The 27564-nt window shown below is 34.5% G+C and overlaps 1 long non-coding RNA gene across 1 annotated transcript in view; it reads right to left on the bottom strand.

Annotated features, from left to right (window-relative positions):
- Positions 1-8956, bottom strand: part of LOC120354907 — a 181093-nt gene extending 172137 nt beyond the window's left edge. Inside the window, exon 1 of the long non-coding RNA XR_005573295.1 lies at positions 8895-8956. This is a non-coding gene — a long non-coding RNA (uncharacterized LOC120354907). The remainder of the gene's footprint in view (positions 1-8894) is intronic.
- Between the last annotated feature and the right edge of the window lie 18608 nt (positions 8957-27564).

Below are 27564 nucleotides of genomic sequence, written 5' to 3'. Positions count from 1 at the left end.
GGAAGACACAAAGTTTTGGGATAGCGACTGTTTTTTAAATATTTTTATGAGTTTGATCTGATGATTATAAATATTTTCTTTTTATATATTAAGTTATAATATATTAAAATATATATGAAGTTAAAATATGAATATTTTTTCATATGAAGTTAGTGACAACTGCCAATTCATACGAATTTAGAATGATCGTGGACGATCGTTCTCCGTTAACATTTATTCCTATATTGCGTTTCTGAGCAGCTTGCTCTTGCCAAGCAATTTCCCTCTTTGGAGAAGAAATAAAATGTTAGAGATATCTATACTTGACGATATTCGTCTCTTCTTTGCACTCAATATATTTATATATAATAGACCAGCTGCATTACGACTCAGTATGGGTACGCCTCTCAGTAGAAAAGACGACCCTTATTACATTAGGTCCACAGCGTCGGACCGATATGAGACGTTTGTCGTTCCAGTGGGAGGGTGCGACGGGGATAATGTATGTGCGCATGAGAGAGAGAGGAATCTGGAGCAATGGACAGGAGGATGGAAAAGAGTGAGAGAAGTTACAGAAGGAGCGCGGCAAAACGGAAGTCTCCACGTCAATTTACTGATCAGTTCCCTCCTCCTAATCGAAATAAATACCAGACTGACACGTGAAAATACTCGTACAAGATGATAATATCTAACTCACCAGGAATACGACCTTTTTATATTCTCAGATTGAAGCGAGAGAAAGGAAATGAGGAGTTGATAAGTGAAGCTCAGTGAAGAGTGCATTGAATGAAAGGAGTGACGATATCCATCCTTTCAAGCTATGTCAATGCGCTTCTAAGTCGATTTGATGGACAATCGATCAATACTTTTGCAAATCACCTTCATGAATGAAGTACAGACCTTCAATGCTGCTTCAAGAAATTCAATAAAACATCTACAAACAACCCTGAATTGATATTACGCTAACAATCATAGAACACAAGATTGAACAGTCGAAAATTACAATTTCATGAGGCTTATAAACACTAATAACGCAGATTATGATAACTATGATACTGCACTTTTGTTTCGATTATATATTCTCATTTTCCACATTCATAAATACATTTTCATGAGTTCGATCATGCTATTCAAGAATAAACGTATTTAAACTACTGGAATAAACGTATTTTTCATCACAGGTTCTAATACTTCTACAGAATATCATCTCAATATCTCGTAGACCGGAAACCACAATTTATTACAATTATCCGTATGAAATTGTTAATGATATGGGTTGATATTTGATTTATTAAGGAGTAGACTTTTCATGAGTAATTTCTGTATATTCTTCAACTTAAATACAGAAGATTTGAGGAAGAATGTACTTCTCTTCTAAAATAATGTGTCACCTTCTTTTTCTTATCAATTTATCAAATCTCAGTGATAATAGAATATTCAACCCACATTGGTTCATGTCAATTTCCTACAATAAGTTAGTAATCTACTTTTTCTAGTTACTGCAAATAGTTTATTTCGGAACATCTATTAGTAACATAAAAGGTTAATCGATCTTAAAATAACAGTTCATAACACATACGAGAGAAAAATATTGGGATACAAGCAAATTTACCTATGAGCAAGATTTGATAATTCGGATGGATCTAAAATTTTGAAGCTGATTAGTGGAAGGCTGGATAATGGACTATGAAATTATGAAATTCATGTACAGCAGTGTATGCAGTACATTATGTCAATGTAAAACTAAGGAGTAATCGAACACACTGTTGTTATTGGCCTCATAGAGTATACCCTACAAGCCTACATGTAGAGAAGTGGTCGTGATGTGCCGCTATTTACATGAACATGGTGTATGCGTATGAGTTGTTTGACATAGCTTTTCCACACTGACATAGATGTGGACTTGAAGTGAGCTACAAACAAGCCCTTTGTGGCTTGTCAAATAATACTCACCTGGCTCATGCAAGTGGTGCTATTACAAAATCGATCAAAATGTTGGAAACTTTGTACATGAATATGAATTATGAACTACATAACAGTAACTTTAACGAACTGAGTTAGGCTATAGAATGTCTCATTCATTATAATTTGAGAAACGGTTCTAGATGAAATGCTGTATGGGAAATGTTGGATTACTGTAATATATTTGGGATCTAGATCTGGTATTCAAGTAATTTTTTTATATTTGAATACTAGTTCATGAATTTGAAAGTTATGGGCATTTTTTCTCTGTATGCCATCATCCCCTATGTCATCCACGCGTGTCGCCACGTCATCAAAAAAGTGATTCTATTCTATGTTAGCTGAATCGATAAGATTCGATTGTTAAATTTGATCAATGTTGTTAGTTGTAACTATGAAAAAATAGTTCACAGTGTAAAATATTCCTAATTTTCTATGATCTTGTTAATAATTTTAAGAGTTAATTTGTTTTACGAAAAGGCTCGTGTTTTTACTCTGCTTGAATAAAATCTTTTATGCAGAAGTTTCAATTGTCTTCTCTTGACCTTATCTAGCTTAAACGTAACACGAGCTTTCCATTTCAATATTCAAACTGAAATGGATTTATATAGATTCGGAATGCTTTCAATCACCAAAATTTCCCAAATCTAACAGTTGCAAACCCACTATCAGAGCTTGAGAAAAATAAATGCAAGGAGAATAGCAAGATATGACTTTCGAACAATGTGCTGGTATTTTCATAGGAAATTTGTGATAGGGAGAAAAAATCCAGATATGTGGAAAAGAAATTTCATCTTCCATCAGAGATGTTGATCTATTTTTCTGAAACTGGAGCTATTCAATCAATCAATTCGATCTAAGAAAAAAAACAAATTTGGTTTAGTAAAGCGGAAAGGGACAGACGACAGATAGGAAGATGGATGACAGTAAGCAAAGAGTGGAGGAGTGTGTAGGCTTTAGAGAAGGTCCGATGATTGAAAAAGCCTTGAAAGGCCGAGCCAAATATGTGACTTGCCAAGAGACAGTTAGTTAATCGACGATCAACTTGGTTGTAGCTTTTGAGAATAAACACAGTTTTCAGAGCAAACACTGAGAAAGTTTCATCCTAATGCAGAACTTTTGTAGTTAGACCCTTAGGCATAGGCATAATGATGGATTACTGGTAACGATTATCATAATACAGTACTGATATTTCACACAAGAAAATGGCTAGAATATAATGTTATACATTTATCTACTTCAACTTATGCTATAGATAATTATCTTCTTACCCAGATCTCGTGAAAACTTGAAAAGTTAACTGCCAAAGATATTCTCAATCGCAAGCTCCAATAAAGTTCAATTTGTTCGATTATCTCTTATCATAAATGCATACTCATATTTCTACCAACGCTCAAGCAAGAGGATATGTGGGCATAATTCAAAAGTAAGACTAAAATTAAAAATGAATTCAATTTTCAACTAGATTCACAGTGCTTGCATTATGTTTAACAAACCGTATTTCAAATCGAACAACCAATTTTAAGGTCACATCAGTTTACAATACAAGTTTTTCATAATCGTGAAATATAATATAACGATAGATAATAGGAAATATATATAAAGATAGATAAATAATAGATATAAGTTATTTATTCATTTAGTCTATGGCAGATACACAACACATATAAAGCTCATGAGTCTCAAATGCCTACATAAACACTGTAGGCTATATTTCCAATCTCTTGAGATGTGTAGTTTTTGGTCAGGAGAACATCAGTTTGTCTGACCGCCATTATTTGCTAGTCCATTTAGCGTTAACCAATGTGCACCATGGAGGCGAACTAGCATTACACATATTTGAGTAATAAAAACTGATTGCTGGAACAATTTTGAGGTTAAGAAGGTTGAAACTCAATCTTTTAATTTCCACAAAAAAAAATTTTATTGTAAATAAAATGTTTTTTTAATTCAATATTTATTGAGATAGATAAATATAAATATTGTCCACACACAATGCAAAATGATTTAGCGTGAAAGTAGTTGATTGTTTACAATTAATCAATGGGGATTGATTGACGATCCAGTTTTATGTATCGTACATATCTGAGAGATCTGATGAAGTAGAACAGATTTGATGAATGTGAATTTTGAATGATTCTGAAGTTCAATCACTGATAATGTGCTCATAATTCAAATTGTACAGACCTCGACATGATTAATTTGGGGGATGAAAAATACGGCGGTTTTTTGTCATGAAAAAACTGAATATAAAGTGCAATCGAAAATGTAATATTTTTCCTCATTAAGTTAACATACGTTACATGCGTCACGCCAGTGAACTTTGACATTTCAATTCATATCCCTGCAAATCTCAATATTCCATCACTGTTCCAAAATATCACATTCTGGAAAATGATAGACTTTATGAGTCGAGTGAAGAGGTGTTTCAATTAGCAAATGGAATGTATCTTGTGTGGCTTGTAGATGTGATAAATAGGGATCCACGCGATATGAAATGTATTTTGATTATTATTATTATTATTTTTCATTATTAATATCATAGTATTAGATAACAATACTGTCCATCTGAACATTCACAAGTCAAATCTTCAATTGATATCATGTCTGCAAAATGCGAGAGCTATCAAATGAAAAAGTGAAAAAGGTCTGTATAGATCCTCTCCACCTACATCTATCGTATCTACTGTATTGAAAGGCACCAAAGATTTTTGTGTCATGTCGGGAGTTCTACAGAACAAGAGCTTGTTCTATTCTTTTCTCAACTTCCAACTTTTTTTAGTCTCTTCTAGTTCCGGCGGAACTGAGAACGCATCGCCCTATCGCAAAGATCTTGTACTTCCTTGATAAGCGAACCACCTCTTCTACAGAATGCATCCAAGGGTCTGTCCCATCAGCACTTTTGCAAACCTACTTTCTTGTCCTAAGAAACCCTGACAAAGTCATAGTTTTCCAAAGGCAGCACACAAAGGGAAAAGTAAAGAAGGATGTGCAGTGTTGGAAGGGAGCTTGGTGATTACAGTAAATGGTGTGATAGGAGATACCGGTAAGCATTTGTCTGTGGTAAACAGTGACATTCCCAACGCGAATAAAGTTGGACCATTTTGAGATATGACAATGTTTGTTCTATGGGAGAGCTCAGGCTTCCCCAGACAATTGTTTGTTATTCATACAGTTGATATAAAAACTACGAGAACACAATTCAGATATGAATATCATATCAACCAAATTGACAAGACTGGTCTTCGCGCTCTCCTCTATCATATTCACCATTCTTCTTCCTTCCAATTTTTGTTCCTTCTTCTATTGCTGTTTTTTATTTTTGCAACCTTCTCCATTTGCTTACTCAAACAATTCTCAGTCATATCTCTAGTTTTACAACTCTTCTTTTCCATCCTCGTAGTCTTCTTTTGTTCATTCAATCAAATTAACAATCTCTTTCGCAACATCTTCTTTGTATTTTCAGGCCGTTACCAATTAATTATTGATGTGCTAAAATTTCAATACACTAATAAAATCTATGTTCATTGAATTTCTTCATTCTTCGAATATCTCTGTATCATTTTTACAGTACAACAAAAGATTTTGATGTACTATGAAAGTTTCGGTAGATTACGATTCCTGGAGAAAAGGAAATATAATTTATTCCTCAATCAAAGAGGTCATATTAGAGATCATGGATACAATGATATAAAGTAATGATGAGAAGGTCAAAAGCGGTGACAAATTAGAATAAAGGAAGCATCTTATTCATTTGGACGATATCCAAATGACTAGAATGATGATAATTGGTAATCAATAGTAGAATATTTTATCTAGCTTATTGCTTATCGTTATTGAGCAATATTAAAAAAAAATGAGGCATGATATTGATTGGATGTAAAAGGGGTACAAAGAAATGTTACCTTGAAATATATTGTGGAGAATTTCCCTAACAGTTTCTGCGGTTTGTAATATTCTTCATTCTCTTCTTGTGTAGTTGAGAAGTTGATGTTGTGGTAATTATTTATATTGAATGAAAAAGACTAAGAAATTGTCAAAAACCACAGATTTATTGATACTTAGAAAGACCGGTTTATCAGAGATTGACAATGGTGTAATAACCGAAACCGGTCTTTCTAAGTATCAATAAATCTGTGGTTTTTGGCAATTTCTTAGTCTTTTTCATTCAATTTTCTTCATTCCTCTATTTCATTGCATAAAAAGAAAACTTTTATCTTTACAATGAATCCTACAATATATCCCATAGTAAAACTATGTATGATCTTTAGCAAGTAAAAATTAAACTCAATTAGGTGCTTTGAGATGGATTTCACGGTGACTTGGAATCTTTCCACCTCAAGCATCCATTTTCAAATCAATTCTAACACAAATCTAGGTCAAGCTTGCCAATGGTTTCTCCATAAACAAAAACAAATGTTTTTGATCTTGAAAGTCAAACTCTACACTCTACAAATTGAGAATCGGTACAGCAATCATCACGATTCTCGTTCCTTGTCTCAGATGATGAAAAAGCTTGGAATACTTTAAATGAAGTAAACAAGCAATGTGACCTTACTAAGTAAAAATAGCAGCTTAGATTCTGGAGAAATTGAAAGTTTACAAAACGTACCAAAGTTAAAGCTTCAGTTAGAATTTAATAGCGACTTTTCGTGAAGAGATTCAATATTCAGGTTCAAATGTTGATGGAGGGATGATGGAAATCTATTCCCCTCTGATAGTGAAATACGAGTTACCAAATTGACAAAAATAAATCTTTTAAATTGTTTTCGGAATGGATTGTATTAGGCTAGTGTTCTGAAGGATTTCCATCAACACACAAAACACCACGATGAAACATTGTAACTGGCATTTCACTTACTTCACAATCCCCTCAATCACGAGTCTTAACTCCTTTCTAATTGTTCAAGCACTTTATTATAGTGATAAGCGAGGAATGAGTAATGTTTCTACCGAGATAGAAAAGTTCAATTGAGAGGGATGAAGAAAAATGACTAAAAGATGATGTGTAGGTGTTGAAGGAGTGCGAGGGGGGGTTTGTTGGTGAGTGATAATAATGGGAGGGAGTGGTCGAGGTAATAAGGGCGCGTGCGGTGGGGTGGGGAGGGGTGGAGGGTTGATGGCCTGATGAAAAATGGAGTGCGAGAAAGCAAGTGTGAGGTGAGCGAAAGTTGGAAATAGCAGGGTGCCATGAGCGACGCCATGATAAGCAATGACACGAAATGGATGAGTGAGAGGGAAGATGAAGGATGAAAGTGAGAAAGCTTGATGAAAAGGGAGGAGCCGACATAGTGGACAAGGAGAGAAGATAGGAATGGGGTGGTGAAGAGGAGTACGAGATCGAGAAGGGAAACAGAATTGAACATTGAGTGATAAAATGAATTTGGAAGGTGGTTCCATAATAGACGTTATGATAACGATTGACACGGTAAATGTAAGTGGATATGCGAGTGGAGCAGGATGGGAGTATACAAGGACGTGCGGAAGAGAAAATGAAAGAGATGGGAGAAAGTGGAAGGGAATCGCTAGAAGGCAGGAGGAAGGAGGACCTAGGAGTATTGAATGTGACGTAGGTAAAATCGGAAAGATCTGAAGGTATTTCAAACTTGTTCCTATTCAGTTATGCTGGAGTGTCAGTGTTGGAACTAGATTGAATATTCATGCGATACGTTCCCTCAGTTTTTGAGTTTGGAAACCATATATACAGAACTTAAATACTAAGAAATATGAAAGGAAGTCACATTGACTTCAAGTTCGCGTTCGCATACTACAGGAGAGCCCTCTCGATTTTGAAAGTAATAATACCTCAACAAAAATAATAATCAAATTAAATAATACAACTTGATATTCCAAGTTATCTTTCAAGAAAGTTTGTAGATTGACAATTTGAAGTGAATACTAAATTATTAACAAGTAATTGGATTATCAGAGAATGATTAAATAATTATGTATTCACTAAACCTCTTGAATTTGAGAGATATCTCCACGTCGACTGACGACAAAAGTTTCCAGTCAATAAGATTCTATCAGTAAGTAGAATAAAATTGAGTACTTTGATAAAGAATGATAAAGAATGACATATAGAGTAAGCTAGCAATAATTGTGAGTGATAACATCTACAGTAAAAGGTTTCTTTCAAAATTGATGAATTAGAGAGGAGTAGGAAGGTAGAGAAAGAAAAAAATTATCGGTTTTTGTGAGAGAATATGAAGAACTCAACGAGGGAAGCTCGAAATAGCACCTGTTACACTGGCTGGCGACACATTTTACTATCTCTTATCACAAGCTTGATAAGAAAATTTAAGTTCATTTATAGACATAAAATGGATTGCTCTATCAATCAATAACATACACAAACCACAAACACTGATAACAAAATTTCAATTATCTTGACTGAATATGGAAGCATTAAAAAAGTTCACTTTTTAGTCTTTCATATCAAACATCGAATATGACAATGATATGAGAATCCATCTTCTCAAAATATAATACCAGTTCGATAAATAGAAATATTGTTATTTGAAATAATTGATCCTAAATTTGAGATATGTTCCCAACAATGTGCAGGAACGTGAAAAAGTGATAAGAGATAAGGTACTTCTCCTTATGGAATCAATATGCGTACTTTCCGTAATTGAAAAAATTAATACAAAATGATAATTTGTGTTCAGCTACTTCACTGATACCATTATCATTAGATAAGGCTGATTTACAGACAAACTTCGGACGAAAATCTAATGAAATGCTTCACAAACTCCCGTGAGGAGGAAAAAGGGGTGGCAACCCCCTCCCACCCACTGGGATGGAAACCGGCGCTTGTCTAGACTATTTCATTTTGTGAAAAGCTGGAACAGCTTATCATTGAAAATGATAAAACATATTTCTGAATATTCGAGAATACTGATAACACTCACAGTAAATCATTCTGGAAACTTAATTAGCAGTGTACTTACTTGATGAAACGTTGGGCAGCGACGATAAAGTTGTAAGTTGCAAGTTGCTACATGTCCGGGAGTTGAGACTGAACTGATACAATGATCGGTGCGGAGGCTGGGAGGTTCGAAGTCTATCCACCAGTAGCGCCACGGGCGACCACCAGCACAGCCAATGGGACGAGTCACAGGCTTTTCTCTATTCAAGGCTCACTTACTTTGCTGTCTCTTCTACGGTTCGGATAAATCCTCTTAGCTTGCACTTTAGCTTACAGCACCGACACCTCTTCTCTCATCTCACTTTTCAGGCGTTCCTCACAGACTTCAAGATATAGCAGTCAAGTTGGCGACAGAGGAGGACACATCAACCCGAATTTACAGCCAATAATTCTACTAAGGCTGTCTGTTTTCACCGACAAAACCAACCCCATCAATAATTTAAGATGATCTAGTGATGGTTCGGTAAAATTATTCACTTGACAACTGATTCTGTAGTCATTACTTTTGCGTACCGATCCGATTAAGTTGCGAACAGAACGAGTCGCAGCGAAGGTCGATGACATTAAACAGCTGTGCAATGATAAAAACAGTTTAAACAGTGCTATCGATATAGATGTAACTATCCATAGAACCGTTGTGTTCGTATCCTCAGACTTGACATGTTCATTTGTCTTCCTTAGTAGTTCTGGAAATGATTTTGTGATAGTTATCCATACTGAATAAAATAGACAATATCTTACTCGGCATCAGGATTTCTGTAGAGATCACCAACTTTCCGAAAATGAATAACAACATTCAAACAGATTTCTTACTTAAACCTAAATAATAGAGGTATTTAGTTCGATAACAAGCCTAAAGTTGCAAATTTATGGGATAATTTTCCGATTTACTAGTAGGACTACACTCTGATTGCATGTGAACATGGATTCCATTGCAATTTTTTGTCATAATCATTCGTCGCTTTCTATAAAAGCATAAGATGTGAATGTATTGTGATTTTTGACAAGATGGGACTGGCCTACCACAATATGAATTGTTTTAATTGAAAGTATGAAATCCATAAGCATTATTTATCATTTTAGAAAGTGGAATTTCTTGACAAGCTATTCATCAAAGTCTCCAGATTACACACCTGAGATCCTCAATAATTATTCTCATTGAGAACGTTCCACAATCTGTAGGCTACACTGTATGTTTATAACGTGACAACATCTAGCTTACAAAATCTTAATCAAATGAAGCTTCTTCAATCCTACTTCCAGTTGATTTTTCTTGGAAGAAATTTTATCTTGAGATAAATCATTTGAGAAAGATATACATTCGCCCAAGTGCAGATAAATTTACAGTTCTCTGAACGAAGAAAATAATATAGGAAGTGATGGATATCAATTTGATCAAAAATGTTGATGGATAGAATTACAAGAACGAGAATGACATCATGGTGGAACATCAATAACCTAGCTAGAAAACTGAAAAAATATGATGATTCACACTGAGACAGTATTATGTTATAAAACAAATATATTTGAGTTGGTTGGCAATATAATCAAACCCTCCAATCAAATTATCTAATTAATTACAGTTGATTGAGTGTGATAATCTGACATGAGAAGCACGTAATAGGAAAATAGTGATGTAGAGCTTGGAACTACTGTACTGCTCAGTGTGATTGACGCAAGATTCATTAGAACATTACACAACTCCATAACACATCCCCATTATTCCCCCGACAATCGAATTAGAAACTTGCGCTTCACTCAGCTCCACTCAGAAAACCATTTGAACCAATCATAGAAGTTTGATTACATTTGTGTAAGACTCGATCGTGCTCCATATCTGCGAGAATATTTTTTTCTCTATTTGGTGACTATCACTCTCCCCTTGTGCAATCCGATCAATCTGTTTCCCTTTTCTGTTTCAGGAGCACAAATGAGTTTGTGTCGTTTGAGTTGTCTCGGAGTTTGAGCATACCAAATTTGTTCCAAGTTACTTTGACTTTTTCTGTATAAAGCCTTTAGAGGGAGGTCTGATCTCCGTACAGAATAATGCATGCACACTTGTAAAATACAAATCAAAATGATGTATGGACTGAACTTATAAGCAGGACAACTAACAGGAGACTTCATCTTCAGTATTTTCTCCATTCAATTAATTCCAATAATTAATACTCATCAATCGAATAAACTTGAGCAATCGAAAGATGCAATCAATAATATTCATCATGAATGGGGAATCTTGAAAGCAATGAATATTATACGATCAGTTCCATGATTGAGAACTGTCGAAGAGAGCATTCAATGGGATTTTGGAATTCAAAATAATGATTTCCTCACCCCTGTAAATCAGAAGAGGAGTCTGAGAATGGGAAGTGGACTACAACTGGACAGGGATACATGAATAACTGGAGAAAACCAACCTGATTTCTTTATATAATTTATTGTAAAAAAAATCAGCTCTATATAAGTAGTATAGAATATGCATAGTATAAGTATAAATCAAATTATATAATTGGCTTATATAAGTATAAGTATAAAGTATCTAGTATCAGGTATAAGTATTTATAATTATAAAGATGCTTCAGATTGATGGTATAGAAGAACCGGGAATTCTATTAACTTTATAGAACGGATAACGAACAGTCGAAATCTCGAATAATGTGCAGAACAATAATGAATCACAGTTGCCAATTAAGAGCGAAGTGACTGCGGATCTCCAATTGAATGAAATGATGGAGCTGATTACTGCAGTGATCTAATCTGGATGATATCATTCAATTATTGTGAAAAGTGATGATTTGATTATGTCATCGTTTAGCTCGCTTGATAACGTTTCAAGCTGTGATTTATAATGGAGAACTGCATGATGATAGGATACCTCGAGCGTTATTGGTACACTACTAATGCAGTAGTTGAATACGAGCACTTAGAATTGATTCAAATCAACCGTGTTTAAGTTATATGCTCTACAGAGCGTGTCATACTTCCAACATTTACCTGCACTGCACATAAGTGGGTAGGAATCGAAGTTTAGCATGTTCAAGCATCATCTAGATAATTGAATGGACATCAGAGTTACTCAACGATTTAAAGACTGGACACAATAACATTGTTCAATATTACATTCATACTTAAATTAGTCAATGATCAATATTTGCAAATATTTGAACCATCAATGTGTTGGAATACTCATGAATGACTGATATACCTAATATTGACTTAGAATGACTTGCCGGTGGTTCAGAGCCTTTCGGAGACTGTAGGTCATTTCGTCTCTCATCTTCATCATTCTTTCCATCATACAAGCGTAGAGCTTATCATCCTCAGCAGAATAAATCCACGTTGCAGATGTTACTGATTTTGATTTTCCACTAGTTAAATGGATAATATTATAATTTATTTATTCATATTAATATATCTATCCACTAGTACATTGAAAGATACACAAATAATTATATCCTAATATCGGGGACTGAGCTTTGCTCTGGAATACAAAAGCATAAACAAATATTACGAAAGAAAAAATTATAATGACATTCACACAGAAATGTTCTATCTAATCACAGTAAACTGAGATTAATCCCCAGAGGAATGCAAAAATTTCCCTCACAAAGGCCCAGTTGCACAAAAGCCAGTTGAATTTTAATCCTGATTAACTTTACGTAAACCAAATCAGAGAAGACCATTTCAAAAAGATGGATCTACTAGAATTAACCAGGATTCAAAAAAACCCGGCTTTTTTGCAACCGGCACTAAGTACCTGATTGAATGATTACAAAAGTTCAACAGCTGAGTCATAATTTTTCAGCTGTTTTTCCAAGGATGAATAATAATTATCCTTTTAATATCCTTGTGCGAGTTTTCCCAGGGATGAGACCTAGTGCAATCGAATCTTTATATTATACCTACTATGTTCTGAATTTCGTGAGAATCGTTAGAGCCGTTTTCGAGATCCGGTAAAATACAAAAATACAAACATCCAAACATATAAACAGAAGTTGCTCGTTTAATAGTATATGATTATATTAAACGGGCAATTTCTGTATTTTTATATCTGGTTATTTATGTTCAACAGATCTCGAAAACGGCTCTTACGATTTTCACGAAATTTGGAATCTTAGTAGGTTTATAATATAAAAATTCGATTGCATTGGGTCTTATCCTTGGGGAAACTCGCTAAACGACATTAAAAGGATAATCCATCCTTGGCTGAAACAGCTGTGGATAGTAGAAAAGTGAGTGAGCGAGTGAGTATGTGAAAAATCAAAATATCGCATCCCCGAAATTCATGAGATGACTTATAGTCAGCTGTGAAATATAAACACGATCATTTTAGAGAATTGTGTTCTGTTTATCAATAAATAAAAATAACGAGCGAAGCTCGGTGCCCCGATATTGATTAGAAAAAAGATACAAAGGCCCAGCCCAAACAAATCTATTCTTCCCCAAAATATGGTAGAAAAATAGGTTATGTTTCATCTTTTCATCCTAATTTTCTAGACAAATTTTAAGTAACTTTCTGTTACCATTTTCAACTTTCAGTATAATAAATAATACTTTCAGTATTCCACTATAATAGAGCTATCTATTTGAAAATAAATTTGGATACTACAAACAGAATCGGGTATCTATGGAGAACGTGGCTTTTCTCCTTACATTTGCTAGTAGAGCATTTCAATAATTCATACTGCAACCGCGTATCGGGGCATTGAACAAACAAAGCCGAAATCCAGCAACAGACGTAGAATTCGCATGTAGTAGGCCAGTGTTGCCTCTCATACATGCTACAGTGTTTAGATTCACGGCATACGGTGGCATGGACATTTATTTAGTGTTGGTCGACTATTTTTCTTTGGGCGAATGTGTGTGCGTGTGAAGAGTGTAGCGTAGCATAGCAGAGCGGTTCCCTACTACAGGAGGCTGAGACTCAACAGTTAGTAGCAGTGTCCTATATAGAGATACAGAGTGCCCTGGCATTCGGTCGGTCTGGTGCGAGTCAATACGACACGGTAATAAATTCGCATTAACTAAAACGCGCCTGCACGGTGCTCGCCCGGCTCGATAGACTTGAATAGAGCCGACCACCCCACCCTCACCACTATCATTCCGCCATCAGGGAACAATGCAGGTCTCCTAGTAGTACAGTAATTCAATTTAGGCAGCTCCTTACACCCAACGCTAAACCCTACGTTTATGTATTCTCTTATGCGTATTTGTCGCTTCTTCTCGCCAAATTCTATAGAGTTTATCGCCGAAAACAGCATCCTGTGAGGGTAATCCAAACTGGTTCTTAATAGTGGGGATATGTGAATTTTTTCTAATATCTCACTAGTATTTGCTATGAATCTTAAAAAATATAATTGTTTATTGCAGAAAATTTTACAGAACTGATTCAACATTATTTTTTAAAATCATTCATTCATCTATCAATGTATGGAATCAATAGAATATGGAGCAAGAATAAACATTACAAAACCTCTCTCTCTCTCCCAATATTCATAAGCCATCAAAATTAGTTTTATCTACATGATTGGATCGCAGAAACTTATATAAGTTCATACTCGTAGGATATGAAGTTATCTGTATTTGACTGCAAATGAATGTAATGTTTTCGTTTTTCATTTTTCCAGACAGTATAATCAAAACATGTGATACAATATTAATTTTTAAGATAACACAATGAATAAAATACCTTATTCACCAGATAATACAAAAAACTGGAAATTGGATGAGACTTTGATATGGTGCATAACATTACTTTTCCATGAAGCAATGACTCGAATATCATTATAAGCAGAAACTATACAGAAAAATACCAATAATTCTATTAATACTGGAAATACATTGCATTACTCATATCTGTATTGCAACTCCTTGCAACTCAATACGATTGATGAGATTGGAATACATTAGCAAATAAAAACTAAAATTTTGTAACAGGAAAAATACAATTAACAATTCAGTTTTCTACTGAAACAAGAGAAAATCGATCCAATGCTAGCCTCGGATTTAGTTACATACAACGCATATTTTAGTCATAATTGCTGATTCACGTTAATAAAAGTTCACTACAAATAAATCTCTCAAAATACATGTTTTTTTTCAGCGAATTGTACTCACCCGACTGGTCTGCAATGTCGTTCAATATTGTCTGATGGAACACCTGTTCGAAAATCGGCGAAAGATCCTCCTCATTTTCTCGGTTCGGAGGAAATGGTGAAATGGGAATTGGAAATGGAAAAACCGTTATCACCTCCATCCGCAGAGTTTTCCACCTAGAAAAAATTAATAGAGTAAACGCTATTATTGCATTCCGTCCAAAACACATCTGGAATATTTCGCAAATCCATTTCCACCTCTAATTCCAGCATTCTTCCCAAATCCCCCCAGCTTCAATCCAGTCTCATTCAACTCCTCACTTCTATCACGCCAGCTTTGTCTGCCCCCATGAATTTAATTCTCTCCTTCACTTTGTTAGGAAGAGAAAGGAAGAGAGTATGGGTGTGAGTGAGTGAGAGAATGTCAACGGATAAAAGTGCTCGAAGTCGTTGCGCTTTTAATAATGTGACCTTTAAACGCAGACCTCTTACTTAGAAAATTAAACCCTTTTATTAGGCACTTTATTGTTCTAACAAGATTAATGTTGAGAAAAGAAGTCCGAAATTCCTAATCCACTCACAGCGACTGTATACAGCGCTTTAAATAAGGCCGTTTTCATCATTCGATTACTTTGATAATAAAAAAAGTAATTAATTGGAAGAAAGAGAAGATTGAGAATCAATTTGAAAGTTTTGCTGGTTCCTCTGCAGATGAGTTTCTTTCTAGTAAACTGTTCAAGGAGAGTGAATGAATTTTCACTTTATTCTCGATGATTTTGAAGCTGGTAGAATATTGCTCCTGTAAATTCGTAGCTCCATATTGGATTGCTTCTAACTTACAATAATGAATCATGTCAGAAACATGAAAAGTTTACAGCCCTGTCACTAAACCTGGGAAGAAATTCACTGAAAATTTCAGCGTTTTCCTGCTATATACAGAGCTATGAAAAAATAGTGTAATTTGATTGTGTACGAACCTCATACATCCAACGCATAATTTAGTCATAATTGCTGATTCACGTTAATAAAAGTTCACTACAAATAAATCTCTCAAAATACATGTTTTTTCAGCGAATTGTACTCACCCGACTGGTCTGCAATGTCGTTCAATATTGTCTGATGTTGTTCTGATTTTGTTGTTCTGATGTTGTCGTTCAATATTGTCTGACAGGTTCGATTTTCGAACACCTGTTCGAAAATCGGCGAAAGATCCTCCTCATTTTCTCGGTTCGGAGGAAATGGCGAAATGGGAATTGGAAATGGAAAAACCGTTATCACCTCCATCCGCAGAGTTTTCCACCTAGAAAAAATTAATAGAGTAAACGCTATTATTGCATTCCGTCCAAAACACATCTGGAATATTTCGCAATCCATTTCCACCTCTAATTCCAGCATTCTTCCCAAATCCCCCCAGCTTCAATCCAGTCTCATTCAACTCCTCACTTCTATCACGCCAGCTTTGTCTGCCCCCATGAATTTAATTCTCTCCTTCACTTTGTTAGGAAGAGAAAGGAAGAGAGTATGGGTGTGAGTGAGTGAGAGAATGTCAACGGATAAAAGTGCTCGAAGTCGTTGCGCTTTTAATAATGTGACCTTTAAACGCAGACCTCTTACTTAGAAAATTAAACCCTTTTATTAGGCACTTTATTGTTCTAACAAGATTAATGTTGAGAAATTCCTAATCCACTCACAGCGACTGTATACAACGCTTTAAATAAGGCCGTTTTCATCATTCGATTACTTTGATAATAAAAAAAGTAATTAATTGGAAGAAAGAGAAGATTGAGAATCAATTTGAAAGTTTTGCTGGTTCCTCTGCAGATGAGTTTCTTCCTAGTAAAACTGTTCAAGGAAAGTGAATGAATTTTCACTTCATTCTCGATGATTTTGAAGCTGGTGGAATATTGCTCCTTTAAATTCGTAGCTCCATATTGGATTGCTTTTAACTTACAATAATGAATCATGTCAGAATCATGTCACTAAACCTGGGAAGAAATTCACTGAAAATTTCAGCGTTTTCCTGCTATATACAGAGCTATGAAAAAATAGTGTAATTTGATTGTGTACGAACCTCATACATCCAACGAAAACTGAGTAGGCTCTCTGCTGACCTAGCATGACTAAAAAATGACTTACTAACATTGAATACTCGGAAAATATTTTTAAAAATTTCCAATTTTTCCACATGCCTCAGGCTTTCTGGAAATTGAGCATTTAAAAAAATAGAGATTTTCAAAGCCAATCATATGTTTGTTTTCGCGTCATATTTACGAACAACGTTTTGAAGTGTAAAGCGATATCAAATCTCTGCCATTCAAAATGCCAATCAGGTAACATGAGTAGCTTTGATTCGACACCTCTTTGACCATTTTCTGACAATTTCCAGTAGCTTTGTGTAGTACTGTCACTGACAGAACCTTGCTGTTACATCTTACTCATATATAAATATACAGAATAGTCAGGCTCATGAAAAGACGATGTGTGAGCATGTAACACAATGAATTGCACCGTGTGCATTAATCTGTTAATCGTACAAAAATAATTTTTCGTTTCTTATTCAACGTTTTTTATCAAGTCTGCATCACACCTTTATATTGTCTTTATTATTCTTCCAACAGTTACAATTTAGGTAAAAAGAGATGGAATTATTTATTGGAAGAGAAAATTTCCATAAAATATTATTATATCGATATATGTTTTTTAGCCATGTTTTTTCTGACGTTATTTTTTAATGAATAACGATTTGCCTGGCTTGGCTGCAATCGGTAAAGCATGAGTGTAAAAATATACAAAGCTGGTTGTGGTTTTTTAGAACACAACTTCGATAAAATCCTTATAGGCTCGCTCAGGAGCTCTTGCAATTCATTGCTCTTGGACATTTTATCGATATCTTTGGAATGTATTATTTCCAGAGACTTAATTAACAATGCAATATATTGCGGTGTAAACCAGTTTATTCTATTAATGATAAAATCGGATGGTAATTCTCTTAATAATTCAATAATTCTCTGATAATTAATAAATAGATATGAGATTTGTCCTGCGTGGTATTGGGGGATAAAATAAATGGTACACCATAAAAAACTTGATACATATATTGTACGAATAAATATTAAAGTCAGATAAATATGGAAATATATAGAGCAACAAAAACACACAATAAATACAAGAATAAATATATCAAAATGAAATATCACAGACTGGTACACTACTTTTTAGCTCTTTAGCACGTAATGTTACCATCTGCTTTTTTAATTCCTTGATAATATGCATTTATTTGTATGCAGCTTAGGTATCGACTTGCTGTTGCTTGTCGATTAGAAAATCTCACTTAATATCTTCTTCCAAAAATCATAGAACAAGAAAATTTGACATCATGTTATGCCTATTTAGATGATATTATTGTATGCGGAAGGACCAAGAAGAACATGATGAAAATTTAGAAAATTTCTGGAGAGCAACAGAAAAATATGGCCTCACGATTAATGAAGAGAAGTGTAAAATATCTATGGAGAATTTAACCTTTCTGGGATTCGAAATTGGTCAGGGTATGATTAAGCCCGATCCAGATCGATTGAAACCACTCCTTGACTTACCAGCTCCAAAAAATCAGAAAGAATTGAAGCGTGTCCTTGGAATGCTCGCACACTACTCTAACTGGATAAAAGAATTCTCAAAAAAGATCCATCCACTTGTGCGTAATACTCACTTCCCGTTGAATGAAGAATGCAGAAATATATTTGAATCATTAAAGAAAGAAATAGGATCTGCAGTTCTAGTGCACATTGATGAAAAAGTCCCGTTCACTTTGGAAACTGATGCCTCAGATTACGCTATTGGAGCAGTATTAACACAGAATGAGAGACCAGTGGCGTTTTTCTCAAGAACTCTTTCCACATCTGAAACTAGGCACTCTGCAGTGGAAAAAGAAGCTTATGCCATTGTGGAATCAATCAGGAAATGGCGACATTACTTACTTGGACGAGAATTTACACTTATCACAGACGAGAAATCAGTTTCATTCATGTTTAGTAATAAACAAACCAGCAAGATTAAAAATGACAAAATCCAACGATGGCGCCTTGAATTGTCAGAATATAAGTTCAATATAATTTATAGAGTTGGAAAAGAGAATATACCAGCAGATACACTATCAAGAGTCTGTGCCACTGTTGGATGCCATACAGATATAAAGAAACTGATAAAAATTCATGAGGACCTGTGTCATCCAGGAGTTACTCGACTCCATCATTGGACCAAAACAAAGAACTTACCATATTCAATAGATGATGTAAAAGAAGTATGTTCCAAATGTATTACATGTTCTGAAATGAAACCACGCTATGCCAAAGGAACTGGCCGCCTTATCAAAGCAACTCGACCATTTGAACGTCTTAATATGGATTTCAAAGGCCCACTACAATCAAGTTCAAGGAACAAGTATATTTTAGTTCTTATAGACGAATATTCCAGATTCCCATTTGCCTTCCCCTGTCCTGACATGACTACTAATACAGTAATAAAACACCTTACATCACTATTCTCTCTTTTTGGTGTACCGTCTTACATACATTCCGATAGAGGAACATCGTTTATGTCATCAGCTTTGAAAAATTTCCTACTATCAAAAGGAATTGCCAACAGCAGAACATCGCCCTATAATCCAGCCGGTAATGGGCAAGTCGAACGGTACAATGGAGTTATATGGAAAAGTGTGATGCTAGCCCTAAAATCGAGAGGTTTGAACAACAGTCACTGGGAACAATTTCTCCCCGATGCCCTTAACTCTATTCGTTCCCTATTATGCACAAGCACCAACTGCACACCACATGAGCGGATGTTTTTACATGCAAGAAACTCAAGTAATGGAAAACCATTACCAACCTGGCTATTGACACCTGGACCAGTATGGTTGAAGAAGATGACAAAAAACTCAAAACAAGAATCGCAAGTTGAACAAGTTGAATTAATCGAGAGTAACCCTGAATATGCGTTTGTTCGCCACAACGACGGCAGAGAATCGACAGTCTCACTTCGCCAGCTCGCCCCATACCCCACGAGTGCCGATTGATATTAAGGGGGGAAGATTGTGATGATAAAACAGCTGTAATATTTATAATCTGTTATCTCTGTTACTAAGACACATTTTATTTAATGTCGAATAAAGCTCGTGTTGAGTCCAATTCTATTACACTCATGAAAAGACGATGTGTGAGCATGTAACACAATGAATTGCACCGTGTGCATTAATCTGTTAATCGTACAAAAATAATTTTTCGTTTCTTATTCAACGTTTTTTATCAAGCATTCCTCCAGTCTGCATCACACCTTTATATTGTCTTTATTATTTTTCCAACAGTTACAATTTAGGTAAAAAGAGATGGAATTATTTATTGGAAGAGAAAATTTCCATAAAATATTATTATATCAATATATGTTTTTTAGCCATGTTTTTTCTGACGTTATTTTTTAATGAATAACGATTTGCCTGGCTTGGCTACAATCGGTAAAGCATGAGTGTAAAAATATACAAAGCTGGTTGTGGTTTTTTAGAACACAACTTCGATAAAATCCTTATAGGCTCGCTCAGGAGCTCTTGCAATTCATTGCTCTTGGACATTTTATCAATATCTTTGGAATGTATTATTTCCAGAGACTTAATTAACAATGCAATATATTGCGGTGTAAACCAGTTTATTCTATTAATGATAAAATCGGATGGTAATTCTCTTAATAATTCAATACTGATAATTAATAAATAGATATGAGATTTGTCCTGCGTGGTATTGGGGGATAAAATAAATGGTACACCATAAAAAACTTGATACATATATTGTACGAATAAATATTAAAGTCAGATAAATATGGAAATATATAGAGCAACAAAAACACACAATAAATACAAGAATAAATATATCAAAATGAAATATCACAGACTGGTACACTACTTTTTAGCTCTTTAGCACGTAATGTTACCATGTGCTTTTTTAATTCCTTGAATTTTGCATTTTTAATACCCACATGGTGGGTATTATTTTTATAATTGTGGTATTGAATGATAATATAAAATCAATAATACTAGATTTTATTTTGATTTATGAATATAGTTGATTAAGGACAAGTTGAATTATTATTTGAGTTTAAGAACGTTAAATAACTTCAAGTTGAAGACTTTTTTGTTTTAATTTAGAAGCATACTAACAGAGGTAACTTAATTCTTATTTTATTCATGTCATATATTATATCATGAAATGTTTTTCCAAAACCCTCAATTAGTTTAATGAAGTGGAAATCCAAGAAAGATTCATTGAATTTTCGTTTTTAATATTCATTAATCAGGTTTAACGAACAGTTTTAAATGATATTCAGTCGTTGAAATGATTATTAACATGTATATTTTTTTTTATCTTGTTCATTTACAATTTTGAAGGAGAGATCAAAGTGAAACACATTGCAAAAATGTTTCAGTCTTTCAAATTGTTCTACTCAAGTAGGCGACCATACTAACTTTAGTTGTGAGCGAATAATTTAATCAATGAAAACAACTTGAATTGGCTATCACTATCTGAAAGTATGAAATCTTATTGCTTAGATCTATAAAAAAAACTTCAAATTGGAAAATACCCACATTTATTTATTTTTTCAGTATATATTGTTTTGCTTCTAACTTAGTAAAGTCTGTTAATCATCAACAAAGCTATCGGCCTCTTATAATTCTATTTATATTTTTTAGCAGCTTTCCGAAAGCGGATACATTCGAATTGATTTTTATGATTGAACAGAATCTAATTTTTGATTACCAGTTAGTAGAGTGCTTATACTGTGAAGATACAGGTAGTTTTTATCAGGCTAGCCAGGAAGATAAGATAGATAATACTCAATCGTTCAAAATTATCCACCAGAATATCCGGAGCTATAATCGCAATTTCGACGAATTCTTAGTATTGATTGAAGATCTCAAAGTAAAATTCGACTGCATTATTCTAACTGAAGCATGGCTTAATTACGATACTGATTTAATACACATCGATGGTTTCAATGTGTTTAGATCATTCAATAGTATCAATAATAATGATGGTATTGTTATCTACATTGATAGTGCCCTGTCTGTTTCGTGTACTGAGCTGTGTCTGGGAGGGGTTGCCACCTGCCTGAATCTTGTTTTCGACTGGTTTGGTCTGCCTTGCAATCTCCTAGCTATTTATCGCAGTCCAAATTCTAATCAGTTGCTGTTCACAAATGCCTTGAATGATTTTTGTGGCAAGAACTTTGATAACGCTGGCCTTTCGGCAGTGATTGGCGATATTAACAAATATGCAATTAGATCGCTACATGGAGGTGATGTATGCAAACGGCTTAATTTCATGTATTGATAAAGTAACCCGGCCTGATAGTAATACTTGTATTGATCATATTTTTGCAAAAATACCCAACAGAACAAAATTATCATCTTTTATCTTAAAATCCGAAATAACCGATCACTATCCTATCTGCTTAAACATAATTCATAATACCGGTAGTAGTAATTGTAATGATAATAACAATAACAATAGTAATCAATTTCATTCAAAAGTATGTTGGAGCAGAGTTAAACATTGTTTGCAATTTCAGTGCTGGGATGAAGTTTTAAATACAAATGATGTTGACAAAGCTACAGATTCATTTCTCATTATCTTGAAAACAACTTTAGAGTCTAATTCAAGCAGTACCCCGATAACTTCAAAGAATAAAAAGATAAAACCATGGATTACGTCAGGATTAGTAATATCTATTAGAATGCGCGATAAACTTAGCAAAAAAGTGCGGGCCCAACCTTTTAATCTCGATCTAAAACAAAGATATATTAGGTATAGGAACTCGCTTCACTCTTTAATAAAAAATGCTAAAAATAACTTTTATAAAAAGAAGATAGATTCCGCAGCTGGCGATCCAAGAAAATTCTGGAAAATCGTCAATGAGATTTCAGGGCGTCCAGTTGGCAAGGAGGTATTTCCAGTCGGGGCTTTTGGGCACAAAACTTGTGATTCGGCTGCCACAGCGCTCGAAACTTTAAGCGATTCTTTTAACGAATATTTCTCCTCTGTGGGAAAACAACTGACGGAGGCTCTGAACCCAGTAGGACCTGCCGAGGTGGATGATACTGATCATGCTACTCAGTCTGTATTCAACCTACAGCCGATCAGTTCAGAAGACTTTATGGTGTTATAAACAGTATTAGGGGAAACTCATCACCCGGGTTAGATAGTATACCTACTAAAATGATTAAAAATAACTTTAATGGATTACAACAACCCTTAATGCACATCATAAACCTGAGTATCAATACAGGAAAATTTCCAACATCATTAAAAACAGCAAAAATTATCCCTATCTACAAAGCAGGACCAAAGTCAATAATAAGCAATTATAGGCCAATCTCTCTTCTTACAGTTGTTAGTAAAATAATAGAAAAATGTGTTAAAGTTCAGCTCACAAGATACCTTGTTGGGGAAAATATTATTGCAGACGAACAATATGGATTCATTACCAACAAAAGCACCTCAGATGCTTTGTTTGACCTAACCAAAGAGATAGCTACAAAATTATGAAATAAGAAGAAGGTTTTGATTACATTTTTAGATATAGCAAAAGCTTTTGATGCGATTGATAGGACAAAGCTTTACAAAAAACTAGAAACAATAGGAGTGAGAAATAGAGAATTGGAGTGGTTCACTAGTTATCTAGGGAATCGCTCACAAATTGTCTCAATCAATGGATCTCTTAGCAAACTATTACCAATAGAGTACGGAGTAGTCCAGAGCAGTACATTGGGCCCTCTATTGTTCTTGATTTATATTAATAATATAAGCAAATTGAAAATTAAAGGGAAACTGTTCTTGTTTGCGGATGATACGGCTGTGGTATCTGAGGACTGCACGTGGGGTGAGGCATACAAGCACGCATCCCATGACCTTGCCAAAATTAGAAATTGGTTTGACCATAACTCTCTTACAGTTAATATTGAAAAAACCAAACATCTTCCATTTATTGGTCGACAAGATATTGACTGTGATCGCTATGTGTTAAGGATGCACAGCTGTGACGATCCTCAGTCGGAGGCCTGCGGCTGTGGCATAATTGAACGGGTTGCTCATTATAAATATTTAGGAGTCATCCTGGATAGTAAATTAAGCTGGGTTCCTCATGTACAAGGGCTGAAGAACTGTTTGAGAAAATTAATCTATGCCTCCTCACGGCTGGGCCAAGTGCTTACTGTGGATCGCTGCAGGACAGTGTACTTTGCGTATGTGCAGTCTTTGCTGCAGTATGGCATTCTGGCGTGGGGAGGTGCGTCATTGGCGGTCTTGGAGCCTATGTCGGTCGCCCAGAGGTTGATAATTAAAACCATATTACAAAAAAACCAGCGTTTTCCCACCAATCTACTATTCAATATATTTCCAGTAATGAATGTTAGGCAGATTTTCATAAAAACTTTAGTAATTTACATTTTCAATAATAAGGACACTTTTTTCAGAGAGATTCAACACAGTCATCTAACCAGAAACCAAACAATGTCACGTTTATTTAATCCTACTATTAGTATCAGTTTGCAAAGGCACAATTCATTTTACATTTCGCAATGGCTGTATAGAAACCTTCCTCCAGAAATAGTTGAGGCTGGGGCGGGCCGAGTCACTGTAGTGTTAAAGCACAGAATTTCTGAATGGTTAATGTATGTTGGATCGCAGGATGCAGAGAATTTAATCAAATCACCTTATGTTTGAAATTCAAATTTAATCTGTTTTTCTTACCAAATACATTTTGCAAAAAGCGATTCCGGCTGTTCTGGTGTGATGAAAATAATAATTATTAATAAATTATAAAAATAGGTATTATTACAAGCCGATTGTCTAATTTTCTTCCAATGGATCTGACTTTTCTTCCTTCTCAAATTCAAATTGATTTTTTTTCATATAATTAATCCTAAAAATATATTAAATATAATCTATTTTTATTTCATTTACCGTATGTATCTTATACTTATAGCCCAATATTTTTATTGAACACAACTAATCTTAAGAACTGCTCCCACACACGGACGTATAGTCTATGTGGATTCTAATATTCATTTTATAATTGTAATTGTGTTGTTAAAATTGTATGATACGTGAATAAAATAAATTGAATTGAAATTTATTTGTATGCAGCTTAGGTATCGACTTGCTGTTGCTTGTCGATTTAGAAAATCTCACTTAATATCTTCTTCCAAAAATCATAAAATAATAAATTGATAAATCATAGTTATAAATATATTGATTTCTGTAGTTTTCAGTATATTTCTCAATAATATATATATCTCTCAGGGCATAAGGTTCGGCCTTTGATGGAAATAGATAAATCAATTTATCCAGTGAACAAGAGCTACATTATATCATTACAAATTATTAAATAGAATCAATGGTTGAGTGAGCGTTTGTATTGGAAGATTAGAATTTAATATTCCTTTAATTTGTGTACCTTGGATATTAAAATTGACATACTCTTAACTAATAAATATTTCTTATACCTTCTTAAGACTTGCGCAAGTTTTGTATTAATTTTTAATATTTATGACCTTTCCGACGAGCTAGCTTTTATATTTGTTTCACTTGAAGCACTGAGGGCGCCCTAACTTTATATATTTCGACTATTTATCACTCACGTGCTGAATTTTTATAAGCTGTTGGTGGCGATCCGAATTTCCTGGTAGTCCTGGATTTTTTGGTGGCCGAAGTCGTCTTCTCCAAGGGATTAAATAAATATTTAAATGACTTTCACTTTATTGCAGCATCACTAAGTCTTATGGAAAATCAATTAATTAATTTAAACTTTAAGTCTTTAAAAAGTACAATGTAATAAAGGGTCTTGTGCTCTACAAATTTTAGTGTCATTCCATAGTGGTGTCTGGCAGGCAAGTGGGTAGGTTCTACTTTTATTTCTACAATTTTCATTTCCGACTTACAAATTTACATAAATTTAAATAATTTGCTACTACGCCATTTTTTTTTTTATTATATAAAAATTAGCACTTAGTCTGAGACTAATAAGCTATTTATTTTATCCTAATTTTACTAAATAGACTTTTTCAAACCTCATCCTATGATTCAGTTTGTCTAGTTTTTGACTACAATTACTTAGTCTAGTTTGTATCCTATAAAATAGTTTCATACAATCAAGTTAGTAGGCCAATAATAATTTGTTTGGTTTGAAGGGATGAACATTTCACTATCACTAACACCAGCTTCAAGCGTCGCCATTTAAAGGTTCAAATAGTCCATGCCAATCTTCTAAACCATTACTTGTATCCCAGGTCTGATACCTTATATTTTCTCGGACCATATCCGATACATAAACTGAGTAATAGAAATTTATAAAATCTTATCATTTATAGGAATATTTATAAATACATTTGAATCGGCTCTCTATTGCCGCCCATTGATTACTGCAATTTGATTGGTTCATGCAAATTCACTACTGTATACATGCGCCTAGGAACATCCTACTTCCTTAATATTCTAATTTATTTTTATTTGGTGGTTTAAGTATATTTATTAAATATAATAGATTTTTATAAGGTTTATAAGTTGTTTCTCCCTCTACAACAATTAGCCATGTGCTTTTTTAAAGTCCTCCAGTTGCATACCATTTGTTTACAATAAAATTTTTGCCAAGGTGTCTGGCTAGATTTTACGTTATGCGACTTGATCGGTCATTAGGTCGCCGATCAGTAGGTATTTTAAGCCTAACCTCAAATTTTCCAATCTATATATATAAAAGCGAAATGGCACTCACTCACTCACTGACTGACTGACTGACTGACTGACTCACTCACTCACTCACTCGCAGAACTAAAAATCTACCGGACCAAAAACGTTCAAATTTGGTAGGTATGTTCAGTTGGCCCTTTAGAGGCGCACTAAGAAATCTTTTGGCAATATTTTAACTCTAAGGGTGGTTTTTAAGAGTTTACAGTTCGTCTTTTAGCATGTATATTCTTCTTCTCCCAATCTCTTAATTATAATTGAAATTTCCATATCATATATCATATGTTACTATAGAGCTATAATCTAGATAGAGTACCTCTTCGAAACAGCTGTTAACTGGCAACTAAATTAATAATTTTGTCAGGTTGGCATTAAGTTGAGTTGACTTTGTTAGGTTGGCACCAAGTTGAAGATTTAAATGCATTTATCGCGGAAAAATTGATTGGGCACTGCTACTTCAATCCTGGAAATATTATATTACTAGCCGTCAGGCTCGCTTCGCTCGCCATATCCGTTTAGCCAGACGTTTAGTCTGGACCCCCGACTGGATTGTCCTAACATATGATAAAAATGCTCAAATGAAAAATGCAGGCGAGCGAAGCGAGCCTGCTGATCTTATTCTTGGACGATCCAGTCGGGGGTCCAGGGGGCGGAGCCCCCTGGCTAGACGGATATGGCGAGCGAAGCGAGCCTGACGGCTAGTACTTTATATAATAATTATAATATAAGTAGCAAATAACTTTCTTTTTCTATTCAGCTGTTCTAATTTTAGCCGTGATACCTGTTATTATCTAATCTTTTAATAATCGTTATC

The sequence above is a fragment of the Nilaparvata lugens genome, chromosome 1 (assembly GCF_014356525.2).
Source record: "Nilaparvata lugens isolate BPH chromosome 1, ASM1435652v1, whole genome shotgun sequence".
Lineage (NCBI taxonomy): Eukaryota > Metazoa > Arthropoda > Insecta > Hemiptera > Delphacidae > Nilaparvata > Nilaparvata lugens.
Note: the sequence above shows the minus strand (reverse complement) of the source record. Positions and strands in the feature narration are given on the sequence as shown.